The sequence below is a fragment of the Oncorhynchus keta genome, chromosome 12, assembly GCF_023373465.1.
Source record: "Oncorhynchus keta strain PuntledgeMale-10-30-2019 chromosome 12, Oket_V2, whole genome shotgun sequence".
In the NCBI taxonomy this organism is placed as follows: Eukaryota; Metazoa; Chordata; class Actinopteri; order Salmoniformes; family Salmonidae; genus Oncorhynchus; species Oncorhynchus keta.
This window is the reverse complement of record NC_068432.1, coordinates 25,321,422-25,340,045: the sequence shown is the minus strand read 5'-3', so window position 1 is coordinate 25,340,045 and position 18,624 is coordinate 25,321,422. Positions and strand designations below refer to the sequence as shown.

At 43.2% G+C, this 18,624-nt stretch overlaps 1 protein-coding gene and 1 long non-coding RNA gene across 2 annotated transcripts in view; both read right to left on the bottom strand.

Annotated features, from left to right (window-relative positions):
• LOC118391162 (uncharacterized) overlaps nucleotides 1-16,834 on the bottom strand; it is a 68,230-nt gene extending 51,396 nt beyond the window's left edge. Inside the window, exons 1-2 of the long non-coding RNA XR_004827087.2 lie at nucleotides 16,157-16,834; nucleotides 15,826-15,906 (exon numbers count right to left, since the gene is read on the bottom strand). This is a non-coding gene — a long non-coding RNA (uncharacterized LOC118391162). The remainder of the gene's footprint in view (nucleotides 1-15,825; nucleotides 15,907-16,156) is intronic.
• Nucleotides 1-18,624, bottom strand: part of LOC118391161 (autism susceptibility gene 2 protein-like) — a 605,501-nt gene that overhangs the window by 248,013 nt on the left and 338,864 nt on the right. The gene's annotated exons all lie outside the window — the stretch shown is intronic.

Here is an 18,624-nt window from a genome sequence, read left to right as displayed (position 1 = left end):
TAAAAGAGCAAATGTGGCAGGTGCATAGTAGGGCCGGCTGGAAAACACATTAATGTTTGACCTTTTAATGCTCTCACATGCTACAAGCTGTGATGCTGATCCTGGTACATAAGGCGAAACATCCACACAGGGTCATACAACTACAATACAGAATCTTGGTTGACGTGCATGAATGCATTTTATGTCTGGTCTCAAGAGTGAAGGTTCTGGCAGCTAAATAAATAAAATATACATGAACAAATAAATATATATATAAAGAGGGGGAAAGAGGGTGAGCGAGAGCCTCGGAGGAGAGATCTGCTCGGATTTTAGTCTTTGAAAGTTGCAAATTAAATTCCCTCTCGTCAAGGCTCTAATCATTCACAGCAGATGGGGGCTTACACTCGGTTTTAGATCTGCGGGAATTCTAATGGTTATTGTTTCTGTTTAAATAGGGAGATTATTGCATTTTAATAAGTCCTCTTTGGGACAGCGCAAAAATGTAGTGCCATGAATTACTGTAGATAGCTGTTACTGCGTGCGGGGGGGGGATTAAGTTACTAAGCAATGGAGTTCCATGAATTACTGTAGATAGCTGTTACTGCGTGCAGGGGGGGATTAAGTTACTAAGCAATGGAGTTTCATGAATTACTGTAGATAGCTGTTACTGCGTGCAGGGGGGGATTAAGTTACTAAGCAATGGAGTTCCATGAATTACTGTAGATAGCTGTTACTGCGTGCAGGGGGGGATTAAGTTACTAAGCAATGGAGTTCCATGAATTACTGTAGATAGCTGTTACTGCGTGCAGGGGGGATTAAGTTACTAAGCAATGGAGTTTCATGAATTACTGTAGATAGCTGTTACTGCATGCAGGTGTGGGGGAATCAAGTTACTAAGCAATGGAGTTCCATGAATTACTGTAGATAGCTGTTACTGCGTGCAGGGGTGATTAAGTTACTAAGCAATGGAGTTCCATGAATTACTGTAGATAGCTGTTACTGCGTGCAGGGGGGGATTAAGTTACTAAGCAATGGAGTTCCATGAATTACTGTAGATAGCTGTTACTGCGTGCAGGTGGGGGGGAATCAAGTTACTAAGCAATGGAGTTCCATGAATTACTGTAGATAGCTGTTACTGCGTGCAGGTGGTGGGGAATCAAGTTAATAAGCAATGGAGTTCCATGAATTACTGTAGATAGCGGTTACTGCGTGCAGGTGCGGGGGAATCAAGTTACTAAGCAATGGAGTTCCATGAATTACTGTAGATAGCTGTTACTGCGTGCAGGTGGGGGGGAATCAAGTTACTAAGTGTGATACGTTGCTCTTCCTCCCTCTCCACCCTCTCTTCCCCTTCTCCAGAGGGGAGGGGGGTTAAGTTATTAAGCAATGTGTCACGTCCTGACCTTAGTTCCTTTTGTATGTTTCTATGTTAGTTTGGTCAGGGCGTGAGTTGGGGTGGGCATTCGATGTTTTTGTTCTATGTTTGGTATTTCTATGTGTTTGGCCTGGTATGGTTCCCAATCAGTGACAGCTGTCAATCGTTGTCTCTGATTGAGAACCATACTTAGGTAGCCTGTTTTCCCACTCTTGTTTTTGGGTGGTTGTTTTCTGTTTAGTGTACGTCACCTTGCAGAACTGTTTCGTTTCTTCCATTCACTTTGTTATTTTGTTTTGTGTGTTCAGTTAATAAATTAACATGGACACTTACCACGCTGCGCATTGGTCCGATGTTTCATACCCGTCGTCAGATGACGAAGAGATCCGTTACACAATGGAATTCCATGAAATAAGTTACTAAGCAATGGAGCTCCATGAATTACTGTAAATAGCTGTTATTGCGTGGGGGGGCAAGTTACTAACATTGGAGTTCCACAAATTACTGTAGATAGCTGTTACCACATGCAGGGGCGAAAAAAATCAAGTTACTAAGTGTGACAAGTTGCTCTTCCTCCCTCTCCACCTTCTCTTCCCCTTTTCTGGAGATGGCTCCGAGTGTATTTAGCACCAAATTAACTATGTGCCGTGGGGATAATATTTTCATTCGACAGGGGGGAAGGGAAAGGAGCTTGGCTATGGATTTTCATTAAAATGACATCTGTTCAGCAATTTCGGAAAAGTAATTCTGCTGAAAGTTTTATCAGCTAATTTTAATTATTCACTCCACTGAGTTGAATACAGGATTCATCATGTTGAATGAATACATTCAACACAACATTTTTTCTCCCTCCCTCTCTTCCAAGTAGAAGAGAGGAGGGAAATAAGCAATCAACAAATTGAATTGTCATGCACCAGGTTAAAATGTGATTCGTTCTTTACAACAACAAAAACAATATTGGCTTGTATATTTTGAAGAAATTCACTGAAAGGAAGTTTAGAGCACCCCATATGCGAGGACTTTACAGATTCTAGATGTGGTGTGTCATTTAGTTACCACTGTGACTAGCCCTTCCCCATGTTTATACACAGTTTAATGAATTGTGTTAGTTTCAGTTGCCACACAACTGTATGTCCATTGGGCATATAGCCTATTAGCTCAAATCTTTTGTGACCGTTTCAGGGGACATTTCATTTCTCACAAGTCACTCTAAAGCGTTCATGACTGCGAAAATGAAAGAGTTTTAGTTACAGATAAAAAAGCGAATGAATGAATTAACATTTTCACCATGAAGGAGCCGTCTGAGATGCTACTGTTTCAGCACAGAGCCAGCACTAACCAACGATAACACTGGAGCAGAGGGAGAATCACAAGACCTCCCGGTCAAAGACTGCGCATTCAAAGAGAAGCACATTCAAAGACCAAACTATTCAAAGACATCCCATTCATGGACCTCTGGCTTTCCAGTGAAGTTACTGCAGGTTGCTGCTGCTGCTATACTGTACTTTTGGTCCAAGAAGAAACTCAAAGACCCGAGGCTCAGAAAATACGATTGATTTTTTTCCCTCTTCTATTCTATCTTATCTCCTCAGGTAACTTTCCTTAGCAACTTGTCCATGTAGACTATCACCTTGCCTTCCAGTCCTGATGCACATCAGCACACGGAACAACTGAGACGCCAAGGCAGAGAGAGACAGGCAGATTGCAAAGTGATACCTTTGAGGGAGGTGGGTTCCTTGTGATCTCTCTCTCTCTCTGAATTGTGTATCCCAAAGGAGTCCTCTAGAATGGACTGCAAGGACATTGGAGTTTATTTTACGGACAAAGAGAGAAAAACAACATACATGGTTGTTCCACCTTAAAAGTCAAAATCATAAAAGGTAGTAAGGACGTTTGGTTAGTTGTTCCATCTTAAATTGAGGTGAGGTGGTCTCTGTCACTGCCAAACCCCTGCAGTGAGCGTGGGCAAATCTAATTAACCTACTTCCTCTTTGCCAAAAGGCCAAGCTAGAATGACTCAGTCATCATGTTATGAAATGTCCCTTACATTAGCGTACATGGGAGGAGACTGCTATTTCTGCCCTCGGCAAGCCAATCAATTTCCAGTATTGACTCACTCCTCTTTTTTTATGAAGCTACTGCTACTACTGCTAAAATTCAATGCCGCAATCAAATATTTGCCTTCCCTAAAGTCACGGGTTCTCGCCCAATATCCTCCCGGCAAACTATTTAAGATGGAAGTGTGATGTATTTATTAATATGTCTGCAGGAAAGCCAACATGTCAAACCTTTTTAACTATGTCTTTATGGTAGAGAAATCCTAGCACATAAATAAAAGTAGCTAGCAGTGGACCCATTGATGCCTAACCATCTGAGTGACTGAATGATTGGAAAGCTTTCTTTGACGGCTCTCCGCTTCACTCACTCTGTCCGTCCCTCCGTCCCTCCCTTCCTCCAAACCCCACACAGCTGAATGTTTCCCTCTCTGGAGGCCTGTATCGGTTATCAAATGTAATAAATAAAGCAACTGAAATCTGTCTACTCTTCATCTTCTCTTGCTCTCCCAGGGATTTCACCAAGCTGGCAAATTACCATTTCCAGGCACCATATTCCCAAGACGCCCCGGTGCTGCTTTTCTTCTCTTCCTGATGGAATCAGATGAGCACAACCAAGGGAGACATTGTTATCCACTGGCTAGGATCCCCCCAAAAAACAAGGCGTTACCAAGACAGCCTGCTCTGACAGCTCACCATATGAGAATATACGTCAAGACAACAGGGGAAAAGAATAATAATATGATTTAAAACACTTCAGTTTTAAAAAATCCTTTCATGTTCCATAAATCGAGTGAAATGATAGCTTTCCCTTCCCTTCTGTAAACTGTGTGTATAATGCACTTTCTAGAACAACTCTCACTTCCAAAAGAATAGGTGGATGCAGCAGCAGAAGTTGATATGGAAAAATGATGTGCAAATTGAAATTAATTGAAATGGTTACAGATTTCTACAGGGTCGAAGGGATTTGAATGGGAAGGAATAAAAAATAGCATTTTCAAAATACACATCTAAGAGGAAAAAAAGAAGGGGGGCCATAAGTGTGAAAGTCAATGTATAGATCTATGCTAGGCAAGAAGGATGTGAATGCTCCTTCTGTCTGGGCGCTTATAGAGCAGTGATGTCCTGGATTACAGGGTAAATCTGGGGAGAGAGGAACACCAGAGATCAGCCCCCCCTGTGGGGTGCAGGCTAGCACAGAAGAAGGTGGGAAAAGACATAATTTAATGGATAGCAAATATTCTTTAATGCTTTCATACGTAACGGTTCAAATTACTGTGTCTCGTGATCTCATTTGAAGAAAAAAAGGGAGAATGGGACTTCCATTTCCCCGTGAAGCAGAACATATTGCAGAGGTGAGCACCATTAGAGATCTTCAGACATGATAACTCAACAGAATGAACCGCTTGGTGGTGATTTTGTCTCAACAGGGTCCTAAGAGCCTATCTACAAGTAAAGGTTTGATTTAGAAAATACAGCTACCTCTCTCCTTGAAGCTACATTTAGAAAATACAGCTACCTCTCTCCTTGAAGCTACATTTAGAATTGGACAAAATAACCACTAGATAACATTCTGATCTTGTTACAGTTAAATATGTGTTAAACACTTCTGGATGTGCGAACAGGGGCCTTAAAATGAACTTGTATCCAGAAACACGACTGTCTTGGCTGCTAGTAGCAACAATGTGACCTTTCCACTGAATTATAATTCAACTACAATACTCTCTAACTGATTTTAATATGAGCCTGGCCTACGATGCTTCTCTGCCTGAACAATAATTGGCAGCATAAATCAATTCATGATAGGGGGTCAACATGATCTCCTTTAGAACGGAACGACACATTGACATTGCAGCAGTGCATGCTGCTGAATCAAATAAACCTCATTGACATTGTAGCAGTGCATGCTGCTGAATCAAATAAACCACATTGACATTGCAGCAGTGCATGCTGCTGAATCAAATAAACCACATTGACATTGCAGCAGTGCATGCTGCTGAATCAAATAAACCACATTGACATTGTAGCAATGCATGCTGCTGAATCAAATAAACCACATTGACATTGTAGCAGTGCATGCTGCTGAATCAAATAAACCACATTGACATTGTAGCAGTGCATGCTGCTGAATCAAATAAACCACATTGACATTGTAGCAGTGCATGCTGCTGAATCAAATAAACCACATTGACATTGTAGCAGTGCATGCTGCTGAATCAAATAAACCACATTGACATTGTAGCAGTGCATGCTGCTGAATCAAATAAATCACATTGACATTGTAGCAGTGCATGCTGCTGAATCAAATAAACCACATTGACATTGTAGCAGTGCATGCTGCTGAATCAAATAAATCACATTGACATTGTAGCAGTGCATGCTGCTGAATCAAATAAACCACATTGACATTGTAGCAGTGCATGCTGCTGAATCAAATAAACCACATTGACATTGTAGCAGTGCATGCTGCTGAATCAAATAAACCACATTGACATTGTAGCAGTGCATGCTGCTGAATCAAATAAATCACGTTGACATTGTAGCAGTGCATGCTGCTGAATCAAATAAACCACATTGACATTGTAGCAGTGCATGCTGCTGAATCAAATAAACCACATTGACATTGTAGCAGTGCATGCTGCTGAATAAAATAAATCACATTGACATTGTAGCAGTGCATGCTGCTGAATCAAATAAACCACATTGACATTGTAGCAGTGCATGCTGCTGAATCAAATAAACCACATTGACATTGTAGCAGTGCATGCTGCTGAATCAAATAAATCACATTGACATTGTAGCAGTGCATGCTGCTGAATCAAATAAACCACATTGACATTGTAGCAGTGCATGCTGCTGAATCAAATAAACCACATTGACATTGTAGCAGTGCATGCTGCTGAATCAAATAAATCACATTGACATTGTAGCAGTGCATGCTGCTGAATCAAATAAACCACATTGACATTGCAGCAGTGCATGCTGCTGAATCAAATAAACCACATTGACATTGCAGCAGTGCATGCTGCTGAATCAAATAAACCACATTGACATTGCAGCAGTGCATGCTGCTGAATCAAATAAACCACATTGACATTGTAGCAGTGCATGCTGCTGAAGCAAATAAACCACATTGACATTGTAGCAGTGCATGCTGCTGAATCAAATAAACCACATTGACATTGTAGCAGTGCATGCTGCTGAATCAAATAAATCACATTGACATTGTAGCAGTGCATGCTGCTGAATCAAATAAACCACATTGACATTGCAGCAGTGCATGCTGCTGAATCAAATAAACCTCATTAACATTGTAGCAGTGCATGCTGCTGAATCAAATAAACCACATTGACATTGCAGCAGTGCATGCTGCTGAATCAAATAAATCACATTGACATTGTAGCAGTGCATGCTGCTGAATCAAATAAACCACATTGACATTGTAGCAGTGCATGCTGCTGAATCAAATAAATCACATTGACATTGTAGCAGTGCATGCTGCTGAATCAAATAAACCACATTGACATTGTAGCAGTGCATGCTGCTGAATCAAATAAACCACATTGACATTGTAGCAGTGCATGCTGCTGAATCAAATAAACCACATTGACATTGTAGCAGTGCATGCTGCTGAATCAAATAAATCACGTTGACATTGTAGCAGTGCATGCTGCTGAATCAAATAAACCACATTGACATTGTAGCAGTGCATGCTGCTGAATCAAATAAACCACATTGACATTGTAGCAGTGCATGCTGCTGAATAAAATAAATCACATTGACATTGTAGCAGTGCATGCTGCTGAATCAAATAAACCACATTGACATTGTAGCAGTGCATGCTGCTGAATCAAATAAACCACATTGACATTGTAGCAGTGCATGCTGCTGAATCAAATAAATCACATTGACATTGTAGCAGTGCATGCTGCTGAATCAAATAAACCACATTGACATTGTAGCAGTGCATGCTGCTGAATCAAATAAACCACATTGACATTGTAGCAGTGCATGCTGCTGAATCAAATAAATCACATTGACATTGTAGCAGTGCATGCTGCTGAATCAAATAAACCACATTGACATTGCAGCAGTGCATGCTGCTGAATCAAATAAACCACATTGACATTGCAGCAGTGCATGCTGCTGAATCAAATAAACCACATTGACATTGCAGCAGTGCATGCTGCTGAATCAAATAAACCACATTGACATTGTAGCAGTGCATGCTGCTGAAACAAATAAACCACATTGACATTGTAGCAGTGCATGCTGCTGAATCAAATAAACCACATTGACATTGTAGCAGTGCATGCTGCTGAATCAAATAAATCACATTGACATTGTAGCAGTGCATGCTGCTGAATCAAATAAACCACATTGACATTGCAGCAGTGCATGCTGCTGAATCAAATAAACCACATTGACATTGCAGCAGTGCATGCTGCTGAATCAAATAAACCACATTGACATTGCAGCAGTGCATGCTGCTGAATCAAATAAACCACATTGACATTGTAGCAGTGCATGCTGCTGAAACAAATAAACCACATTGACATTGTAGCAGTGCATGCTGCTGAATCAAATACATCACATTGACATTGTAGCAGTGCATGCTGCTGAATCAAATAAACCACATTGACATTGTAGCAGTGCATGCTGCTGAATCAAATACATCACATTGACATTGTAGCAGTGCATGCTGCTGAATCAAATAAACCACATTGACATTGCAGCAGTGCATGCTGCTGAATCAAATAAACCACATTGACATTGCAGCAGTGCATGCTGCTGAATCAAATAAACCACATTGACAGGAAGTAAAAGAGATTCTCATGTCACATTTCATCTATAGTGAGGTGTTTTGACGTTCTATGTGGAGGGTGTAGTGGGTGTATGTGTTTGAGTGTGTGTGCATGCATGAGTGCGGGTCATGGTTTCACATGGTTATGTAAACACGGCTGTTATATCTCTAGGCTCAACTCAATCCTTTAAGGGCTTCTTAGAACGTTCGAGCAGAAGGATGCAGCTATACTGTAGGCCTCACCTGGTGACTGAAAATTGGGATGGGAGGTTACTAAACCAGCAATCCAATCCAAGGGGATAATAAGCCTCAGCCCAAACCCAACCCAGTCTCTTAAACTACATGTAATCCACTCAACCAGCCTGTCACAGCAACAATGAACTCCTGGCTCTCAGCTTCCCTCCTCCACCATCACTTCGACCCCTAGGGCCCTCCAACGCTATCCATCTCAGGAACACTTCAATAGCCTACCTGGCCTCCTGCTGCGCCCATTATCCGCTAAGTAGTTCTAAAAGGATTGGAGAGGGAGAGGGAGAGAGGCTTTCACAGGAGACATGCAATTAGGGCTCGAGAAAATTATCACAATTTAGATTTCCTCTGTGTGTCTCCCTAGGAGTGCTGCTGTCAGAGAGGGGTCACTGGAGTACAAATACTGTACAGGCACATGACTGAACACTGCATACTAGCTAAATCCCATCTTCATTCATCACAGGTAACCAGAGGCAGAGTCTTTGCTTGGACTAACATTCCACTGTGGATATCTCTGGCTGGGTCTCTGGAGTAGAAACTGTTGTGACAAGCCGTATTAGGGAGTGAGTTAATCAAGTAGCACAAATTCAACCCCACTACCTCCCACCCAAACTCACTCCCCCTGTTCACTCAGTAGAGTTATGTGGAAGGAATGAGGATATAAGGACACCAGAGACAGAGACAGGCTCGTTTAATCCCATTTACTAATTTGGGATGTGCAATGTACATACAACACAATCAATACTTCTAAGCATTACCCAATGAATCAGTGTCCTGCTATGTAGAGTATGTGTTAACATGTGGTCATATCCAGTTCTAATGTATATTGACAGTAATAAAGGTTGCTCTCTAAACTAAATGGAATTATGACAAACACATCCAAGGAGTATACATCACACTACTCTCCATAATAAATGTGTGTTTTTACCGATACTCCACTACTCTTTAGAATAGTGTTGAGCTACTGAGAAAATGGTAGTGTGGTAATCACTGCTCGTTTCCATTCGATCCATAACGGGGACAGTGTATAACATCGCTCTGTGGGAACCATCTAATTTTAACCTGCACATAACTCTGTCTGGAAATCAATACGAGGACAGTCCAGTGGAGACTGCCATCTTGTGCAGTGCAGCAGACTGACTGTAAAACAGACAGCGAGAGACAGACGGTAGTCTCTCTGGTACCCAGCAGCTATAATATCCATCCTTGGCGGTTCACTTGACATTTACTTGCCCCGCTTTTCCTGAAGCCTTCTCCTTCCCTAACTGCCGGCGCTCTAACTCTCTGGGGTCTACCGACCGACCGGGTGAACAGATAACAAACCTGTCAAGGCGGGTTAGGACGGGGGAGAAATCCAGGGCCGGGACTGGCTGGGCTGGGTGTACAGGGGTTGATGTGTTCCAGAGGGGTGTGTGTGTGGTAGAGTGGTGGAGGTGGGTTGTGGATGACATGAGAAGCCCTCTAAGGCCTGGGAGATCCACCTGTAAGGTATACAGCGTCAGCTGGCTAGCTACTTAAATGGGTCCAGCACAGCGCAGCCCGATTAGATCTCTCACTGCAGACATTTTCAAATAGCTGGTCACCTTTTTCCTCTCCATTTCACCTATTCTTTACGGGGTGGATCCAAATCCACCCCTCCTCCTTCCCATCCAGTCAAAGGAGCTGTCAAGGCTCTTTCTTAAGCCTGTCAGAGAGACAGGTCAGGGATGGAAGGTTAAGGTGGGCTGAGATGGGAGTGACTTGGGGGCTGAGGGCTGTATAACATCCATGGTGCTGGTGTCCCGAGGGGTGAGGAAATGTCACTGCTCTCCTGCTACGAGAGAAATGATTCTACAAATAGAAAGGACAGAGAGAGAAGCACAACATTGCCTTTGTGAAGCAGCCTGTCAATGACTCATATTTCAGCCCGCTCTGACACTACTAGGACATCCATATCTTTATCCAATAGAAACCATGCAAAAAAACATGGATTTGAGCTGCAACAGGTATGCCTGCCCCTTTCTCAGTTCAGTAGTTAGACAGCCCAGCATTTACCTAAATTCAAATTATAACGATATAAGCCAATCTTTCTGAAAACCAACTACACTAAATTGATAGATCCAGGTTGATCCCTTAATGCCACTTTAAAACGAGTTAGGGTTACGAAATGTGTTGATAACTGATTTACACAAGAGCAATACGTTACATTCATGCCAATGTGCATGCCGTTTACTTCACACTTGAAAAGGGCAAGGGGACAATTTAACAGGGTGATTGAACGAAAAGTATTCTATTGACTCTCATCACGTGAATAGAATCGAACATAAGGTGTTCAATAAACCAATAACAATGACACCAACACGTCAGAGAGTTAAATCTAACCATAACACACACAACTTAGACAAAGAAAACCAGAGGGACTTCTATTTCATAAACATGGAGGGTTGTTAAAACGACTTTAAATTGTTACGGAACATGTCAGGGGTTTTAGGAAAACCAAGTGAGGTGTCACCATCTGAAATTGGAATGATCAAAATGTCCCTGGGTGGTGCTAAAAATTGCACATCAATTACCTTAAGCAGTGAGGAGTATCCTCTCCATCCACGTCCGAGATGCAGAACAAAAATGTCAATAAACCACACATTCTTTAGAGGAAGGAAATTGTTAAGAAGATTGAAAATGCAGGGTGAGGTATCAAGTCAAGACTAACTGAAATAAATGAATCAATTTTAAATGGCCGTCGTTCTATATTCAAATCATGATGACTTGGCAGTAGAACGTGAACTATTCTACAGTAAATGGCCTCTTGATGTCACGCGGGACTAGGTGGGTGAGGAAGGAATCAGGTGCAGAGAGTTCCACTGGGAGAAGTGCTCTTTAATATGGCACAAAAATAAACAAGCTCAAAATACAGGGCGCGGACAGTAAATGTGACTACCCAAACACACAGGGTGCCAAGTCCAGAAATATAAACACCTCTACCTAACGCACACCTCTACCTAACGCATACAATCCCGCACAAAACAAGGGCGGGTACACGTACTTTAAATAAGGAAGCTCATTAAGCACATACAACAGAACACAGGTTAAACTAATAAGACAAAACAAACAGACAACAAAAAAGGGATCTGTGGCGGCTAGTAGGCCGGTGACTATGACCGCCGAGCACCGCCCGAACAGGCAGGGGAGCCAACTTCTAGTAGGCCGGTGACTATGACCCCCGAGCACCGCCCGAACAGGCAGGGGAGCCAACTTCTAGTAGGCCGGTGACTATGACCGCCGAGCACCGCCCGAACAGGCAGGGGAGCCAACTTCTAGTAGGCCGGTGACTATGACCGCAGAGCACCGCCCGAACAGGCAGGGGAGCCAACTTCTAGTAGGCCGGTGACTATGACCGCCGAGCACCGCCCGAACAGGCAGGGGAGCCAACTTCTAGTAGGCCGGTGACTATGACCGCAGAGCACCGCCCGAACAGGCAGGGGAGCCAACTTCTAGTAGGCCGGTGACTATGACCGCCGAGCACCGCCCGAACAGGCAGGGGAGCCAACTTCTAGTAGGCCGGTGACTATGACCGCCGAGCACCGCCCGAACAGGCAGGGGAGCCAACTTCGGTGGAAGTTGTGACACTTTAAGCATACCAAGAAGCTTGTCTATGAACTTTTAGACATGTTTATGACAAACCACAACCTCATCACTGCCTTGATACAACTGCAGGCTAAGGGTTAGCAGGAGCTGAAACATTTTTTATTTTTGTTTTAAAGCATTGGGTGAAATTGAATATGCGCGTGCGCAAGAGAGAGAGAGGGACAGAGACAGAGAGAGAGAGAGAGAGAGAAAGGGAGAGAGAGAGAGAGAGAGATAAAGAGAGAGAGAGAGACAAGAGAGAGAGAGAGAGAGAGAAGAGAGAGAGAGACAGAGAGAGAGAGAGAGAAAGAGAGAGAGAGAGAGAGAGAGAGAGAGAGAGAGAGAGAGAGAGAGAGAGAGAGAGAGAGAGAGAGAGAGAGACAAGAGAGAGACAAGAGAGAGACAAGAGAGAGACAGAGAGAGAGAGAGAGAGAGACAGAGAGAGAGAGAGAGAGAGAGAGAGAGAGAGAGAGAGAGAAAACCCTTTTTCTTTTCACTCTGCACTGTTTTTCAAAAAGCCCACATAATGTAACAGGAAAGGGAAAATAATTTAAATACAAAAGCCTGTGTTCTCATTTTGGGTGTGAAAGCACTACCAGGGCCACTGGAACCTGCTTGATTTCCCCAGTCCAATTATATATCTATGTGCTCAATCCTTCCAGAATAGCAATGGCACGCCCAGGGACACCGTCTGCCTAAGCGCAGCGTGCCTAATGGAGTCCCAGAAGTTGACTCCATTTCATTGCTCCTAACTAATGGGCTGTGATATTTTCCCAAACTGACTGCTGCTCTGCCCCCTGGAAGCTAATCTAGTCAGTGCTGTGGCTGTGGAGCTAGGGCCCAGCCCGGCCCAACAGACAGACAACATCATGCCAGCCCTTAGCCAGCCAGCCCACTACACTGCCTCATTTCCCACAACAAACCCTTTATTCTATTCTACCTACTGCTGCTGGCTGCTGGCTGCCGCTGTCGCCACCCCCGCCAACGCCACACGTACCCGCCTGCGCTCCCTATTCCCCTCCCCATGCTCATTAGTGCTTTCTGGCCGGGTGCTGATTGTCATACGGCCCCTGTGATGCCAGCTTCTCCCTGTGAGCTTGGCCTGCTGTGATGAATTTAAGATGCCTTTTATCTAACTGGGCTGAGGAGACACAAGGGAGAGGCAGGGGAAGGGGAAGCGTGGGACTAGAGAAGACTAGAGCCATCAGACTGACTGGACTGCTGAAGGACACTCTAAGGCTAGATACCTATTGGTCTCCAGTGGAAGCTCATGTCCAGGATGCTATGAGGAGAAATGGTCAGCCATAAATTCAATGGAATGGGTCCCTGTTTAGCCATATCGTAGCCACTGAGCATTCATCCAGATGGCTGTGGGACACACCAGTGGTGCCATATAATCACTGGCAGAGTGTCACCATTGAGGAGTAAATATGAAGGTCTTTTTATATTTTCATATAAAAACCAGGGCTGCTTGCAATGACTTTTTCCTCTAGGCTTCCTCCATTTTGAGGGCACATGTTTAAATGAATCCCACCCCCTTTGAGTGTGTATAATTGTAAGTCATTATATCATATAAATTGATTTGGGGATGATTTCCCGACATTAAAATTGCTACTTATTACACCGAGGGGAGAGGATGAAATAAGAGTTGAACATTTGCAATTATTATTTCTGTGAGGTTCAAAGTCTAGAGACATTCAAAGTGGGTTTAGATATTGTAACACTGTGTTAAGTGCACAGAAATGTAATTAAATGATGGCGAACTGCACTAAAGCAGAATAATGCCACTAAAATGTAATTTCACAAGAAATTTCATCTTAAATCTCATCCAGAGTCACAATGAGTCAATTTCAAGAATAAAGGATGGGTAGGTGAAAAAACTAAATTGTCTGCTTTTATGGGGTGCGTGTAGAGGTTAATTATTTTCCTAATTACGTCTAGAAAAGTCAAACATTTGTTTTTCCCCTAATTGACAAGGAAATTAACAGTGGACTACATTAGCCATGGAGGGTTGCTCTCCAACCCATTGTATAATGCTTAAAAGTGGCTTTCACATGCATTATGTATAAAAAGCAATTACTGTGCCGCTGTTACTCTGTAGTACCTTAAAGCCATCGAAAATCAGCAGTGTAAATTCATCCACGAGAAGAGGCAAAACTCTAATTATTCACAATATCCAACCACCTAAAGTGGCTGCACTTAAAAATGAAAAGCACAAAGAAAAATCTAAATGCATGACACCACCAGGATGTCCACCAGAGGAGGCTGGTGGGAGGAGCTATAGGAGGATGGGTTCATTGTAATGGCTAGAATGGAATGTTTGTTTCCACATTGTTTCCATGTGTTTGACACCATTTCATGTATTCCAGTTCAGCCATTACAATAAGCCTGTCCTCCTATAGCTCCCCCCACCAGCCTCCACTGATGTCCACACACACACACACACACACACACACACACACACACACACACACACACACACACACACACACACACACACACACACACACACACACACACACAGGAGAGGTGAGTTACAGTACTAGGTACCGTCAGCTCATCATCATGGCATATTGCAGTGTTCAGTATATCGTTTCTCTCTATCCCAAGACAACCAGTAGTGTTCTACCCCAATGTGCTGTTCCAGCTACTGATTATCATGTATTCTCTGGGCAAGCCTTCACTGCATTGAACTCATTTGGCCAGGGAGACAAGGCCCTAATGGGATAGAGGGAGAGGTTTGGAATCAGATAGTCCTGGCCTAGGCTAGCTAATGCCTGGCTAATTTACCTCTCTCCTGGGCAGCCTGGGCTAGGGCCAATGGTCTGGTAGGGGTCAGATGCAGAGGGACAATCCTGGTTTAATCCTGTCCAATCCCCTGGTCTGTTTAGTGCTGCTCTCTGATCGCTCTCTATGGCCCCAACTCTGCCAGGGTGACTCTCTTTAAACGGGTCAGAGCCAATACTCAAATTGGTTTACAGAGGATTGAATACACCACAACACTATAATGCCTCTGTTAGGCTGTAGAATACATCTATGAGAATACTCTCTAGGCAGGTTGCATTTTATTAATATCTCACTGAAAGCCATTTAGGTTATCTCTTGGCATCTAATTTGGCGTCTTCTTATTAATGTGCTAGTTTAGTTTAACCAATTTATGGGTAAAAAAAAAAATAAAACATTTATCCTGACCTTTCTTTTTTCACTCAGATACAGGACAGACACTTTAAAACAAACTTCCTTTTGATTGAGCTGTTTTTCCATGTATGAATCTGTTATTCAATGCTTTTCTATGGGCTAATAGTAGTAGGACCAAATTCAATGCTTCATCAAATAATGTAATATATATTATTGATACCTAAAGGGGTCCTAACATTCTAAATCAAATATTGTTATTTGTGAAACGGCAGCCAAGTATCGATCATCATGTCACCAGATTAAAACTCTAGATATTTATTGGAGGCGCATCAAGCTCATCACCTTGCACTTTCACCCCATGAGAAGTTCATCCAAATGTATTTAATCTGGAACCTAATAAACTGCATGCTTTCCCGAGTTGTAGTGGTTTCCCTTCGATATGATGGTTATTATGGCTAAGAGTGGCGCAATGGGTAGCAGACGTTTTTACGGGCTACTGACCAATTCTGCTATTTTGTGTGTGTTTCTTTGCACTAATCTTATGTACTTATGTTCTCATTTCCTATGACCAAATGTTCTGGACATGTTCTGACGTTCTGGACATCAGAACAGCGATCACTAACCTCGATTTGGATGAAGACTTCTACTTCAATGAATCGACGGTGCAGGACAGACAGACTGTGGACTAGGCCCTGATCCAGAGACTCGAAAAGGAAAAAGGTGGTTTAAGAAAGGCCGACGTGTGGGCACCCTGATGAAACTACATCAGCGAGTAAAGGGGAAGTCAGTTGTACAACTGTACAATTGAATGCGTTCAACTGAAATGCATCTTCCGCATTTAACCCAACCCCTCTGAATCAAAGAGGTGCAGGGGGGTGCCATAATCAACATCCATGTCTTTGGCACACGGGGACCAGTGGCTTAACTGCATTGTTCAGAACGACAGATTTTTACCTTGTCAGCTCGGGGATTCAACCCAGCAAACTTTCAGTGACTGGCCCAAAGCTCTAACCACTAGGCTACCTGCCGCCCGAGAACATACAGTGCCTTCAGAAAGTATTCACACCGCTTTACTTGTTCCACATTGTCACGTGTGCTCCCTCTCCGGCCTCTAGGTCACCAGGCTGCTCGTTAAGGCGCACACCTGTCACCATCGTTATGCACATAATAACACTCACCTGGACTCCATCAACTCCTTGATTACCTGCCCTTTACAGTGGGGCAAAAAAGTATTTAGTCAGCCACCAATTGTGCAAGTTCTCCCACTTAAAAAGATGAGAGAGGTCATTTTCATCATAGGTACACTTCAACTATGAAAGACAAAATGAGAAAAAAAATCCAGAAAATCACACTGTAGGCCACTCCAGGACCTTGAAATAATTCTTACGAAGCCACTCCTTCGTTGCCCGCGCGGTGTGTTTGGGATCATTGTCATGCTCAAAGACCCAGCCACGTTTCATATTCAATGCCCTTGCTGATGAAAGGAGGTTTTCACTCAAAATCTCACGATACATGGCCCTATTCATTCTTTCCTTTACATGGACCAGTCATCCTGGTCCCTTTGCAGAAAAACATCCCCAAAGCATGATGTTTCCCCCCTATGCTTCACAGTAGGTGGGGTGTTCTTTGGATGCAACTCAGCATTCTTTGTCCTCCAAACACGACAAGTTTAGTTTTTACCAAAAAGTTATATTTTGGTTTCATCTGACCATATGACATTCTCCCAGTCTTCTTCTGGATCATCCAAATGCTCTCTAGCAAACTTCAGATGGGCCTGGACATGTTCTGACTTAAGCAGGGGGACACGTCTGGCACTGCAGGATTTGAGTCCCTGGCGGCGTAGTGTGTTACTGATGGTAGGCTTTGTTACTTTGGTCCCAGCTCTCTGCAGGTCATTCACTAGGTCCCCCCGTGTGGTTCTGGGATTTTTGCTCACCGTTCTTGTGATCATTTTGACCCCACGGGGTGAGATCTTGCGTGGAGCCCCAGATCGAGGGAGATTATCAGTGGTCTTATATGTCTTCCATTTCCTAATAATTGCTCCCATTTCTTCAAACCAAGCTGCTTACATATTGCAGATTCAGTCTTCCCAGCCCGGTGCAGGTCTACAATTTTGTTTCTGGTGTCCTTTGACAGCTCTTTGGTCTTGGTCATAGTGGAGTTGGAGTGTGACTGTTTGAGGTCGTGGACAGGTGTCTTTTATACTGATAACAAGTTCAAAGAGGTGCCATTAATACGGGTAATGAGTGGAGGACAGAGGAGCTTCTTAAAGAAGAAGTTACAGGTCTGTGAGAGCCAGAAATCTTGCTTGCTTGTAGGTGACCAAATACTTATTTTCCACCATAATTTGCAAATAAATTCATAAAAAATCCTACAATGTGATTTTCTGGATTTTTTTCTAATTTTGTCTGTCATAGTTGAAGTGTACCTATGATGACAATTTACAGGCCTCTCTCATAATTTTAAGTGGGAGAACTTGCACAATTGGTGGCTGACTAAATACTTTTTTGCCCCACTGTATATGTCACTTCCCTTGGTTCCTTCCCCAGGTATCATTGTTTCTGTTTCTTGTCTATGAGGTGTTCGTGTTTTGTATTATGTTACATGTATTTATTAAAACACTCCACTCCCTGAACTCATTACAGATTGACATCTTACCAAAGGGAAGCGTCAGGGAGTTTCTTTGTTTGTTTTTGTGTTGGAGGTGATGTCAGGTCCGGTTGTCAGGACTGAGGCAACTGGGGAGGTCTCAGCCGGCTCATCAGGCTCTCACTCCTCAGTCGGTTCGTCAGAGATTTCTGCGCCTCAGTAGAGGCGACCGGTCCGCTTCTGATCCCAGGGATCGTCCCTGTGGTTGGCGTCCTGCGGCTGGAGCCGAATGCGCCGGGGAGGGGGTACTGTCACGTATGTTCTCTCTCCGGCCTCTAGGTCACAAGGCTGCTCGTTAAGGCACACACCTGTCACTATCGTTATGCGCATAATAACATTCACCTGGACTCCATCACCTCCTTGATTACTTGCGCTTTATATGTCACTTCCCTTGGTTCCTTCCCCAGGCGTCATTGTTTCTGTTTCTTGTCTGTGCGTTGTTCGTGTTTTGTATTATGTTACATTTATTTATTAAAACACTGACTCACAGAACTTGCTTCCCAACTCTCAGCGCACTCGTTACACACATTGTGTGAATATTAAATGGTGTAAATTTTGATCATTATTTTTACTGGCCAACACACAATCGCACATAATGTCAAAATTATGTTTTAATTTTTTTTTCTAATGAATAAAAAATGAAAAGCTGAAATGTCTTGAGTCAATAGGTATTCAACCCCTTTGTTATGGCAAGCCTAAATAAGTTCAGGAGTAAAAAATAGCTTATCAAGAAAAGTCAATAATAATAGTCTTCAACAATAGTGTTCAACATT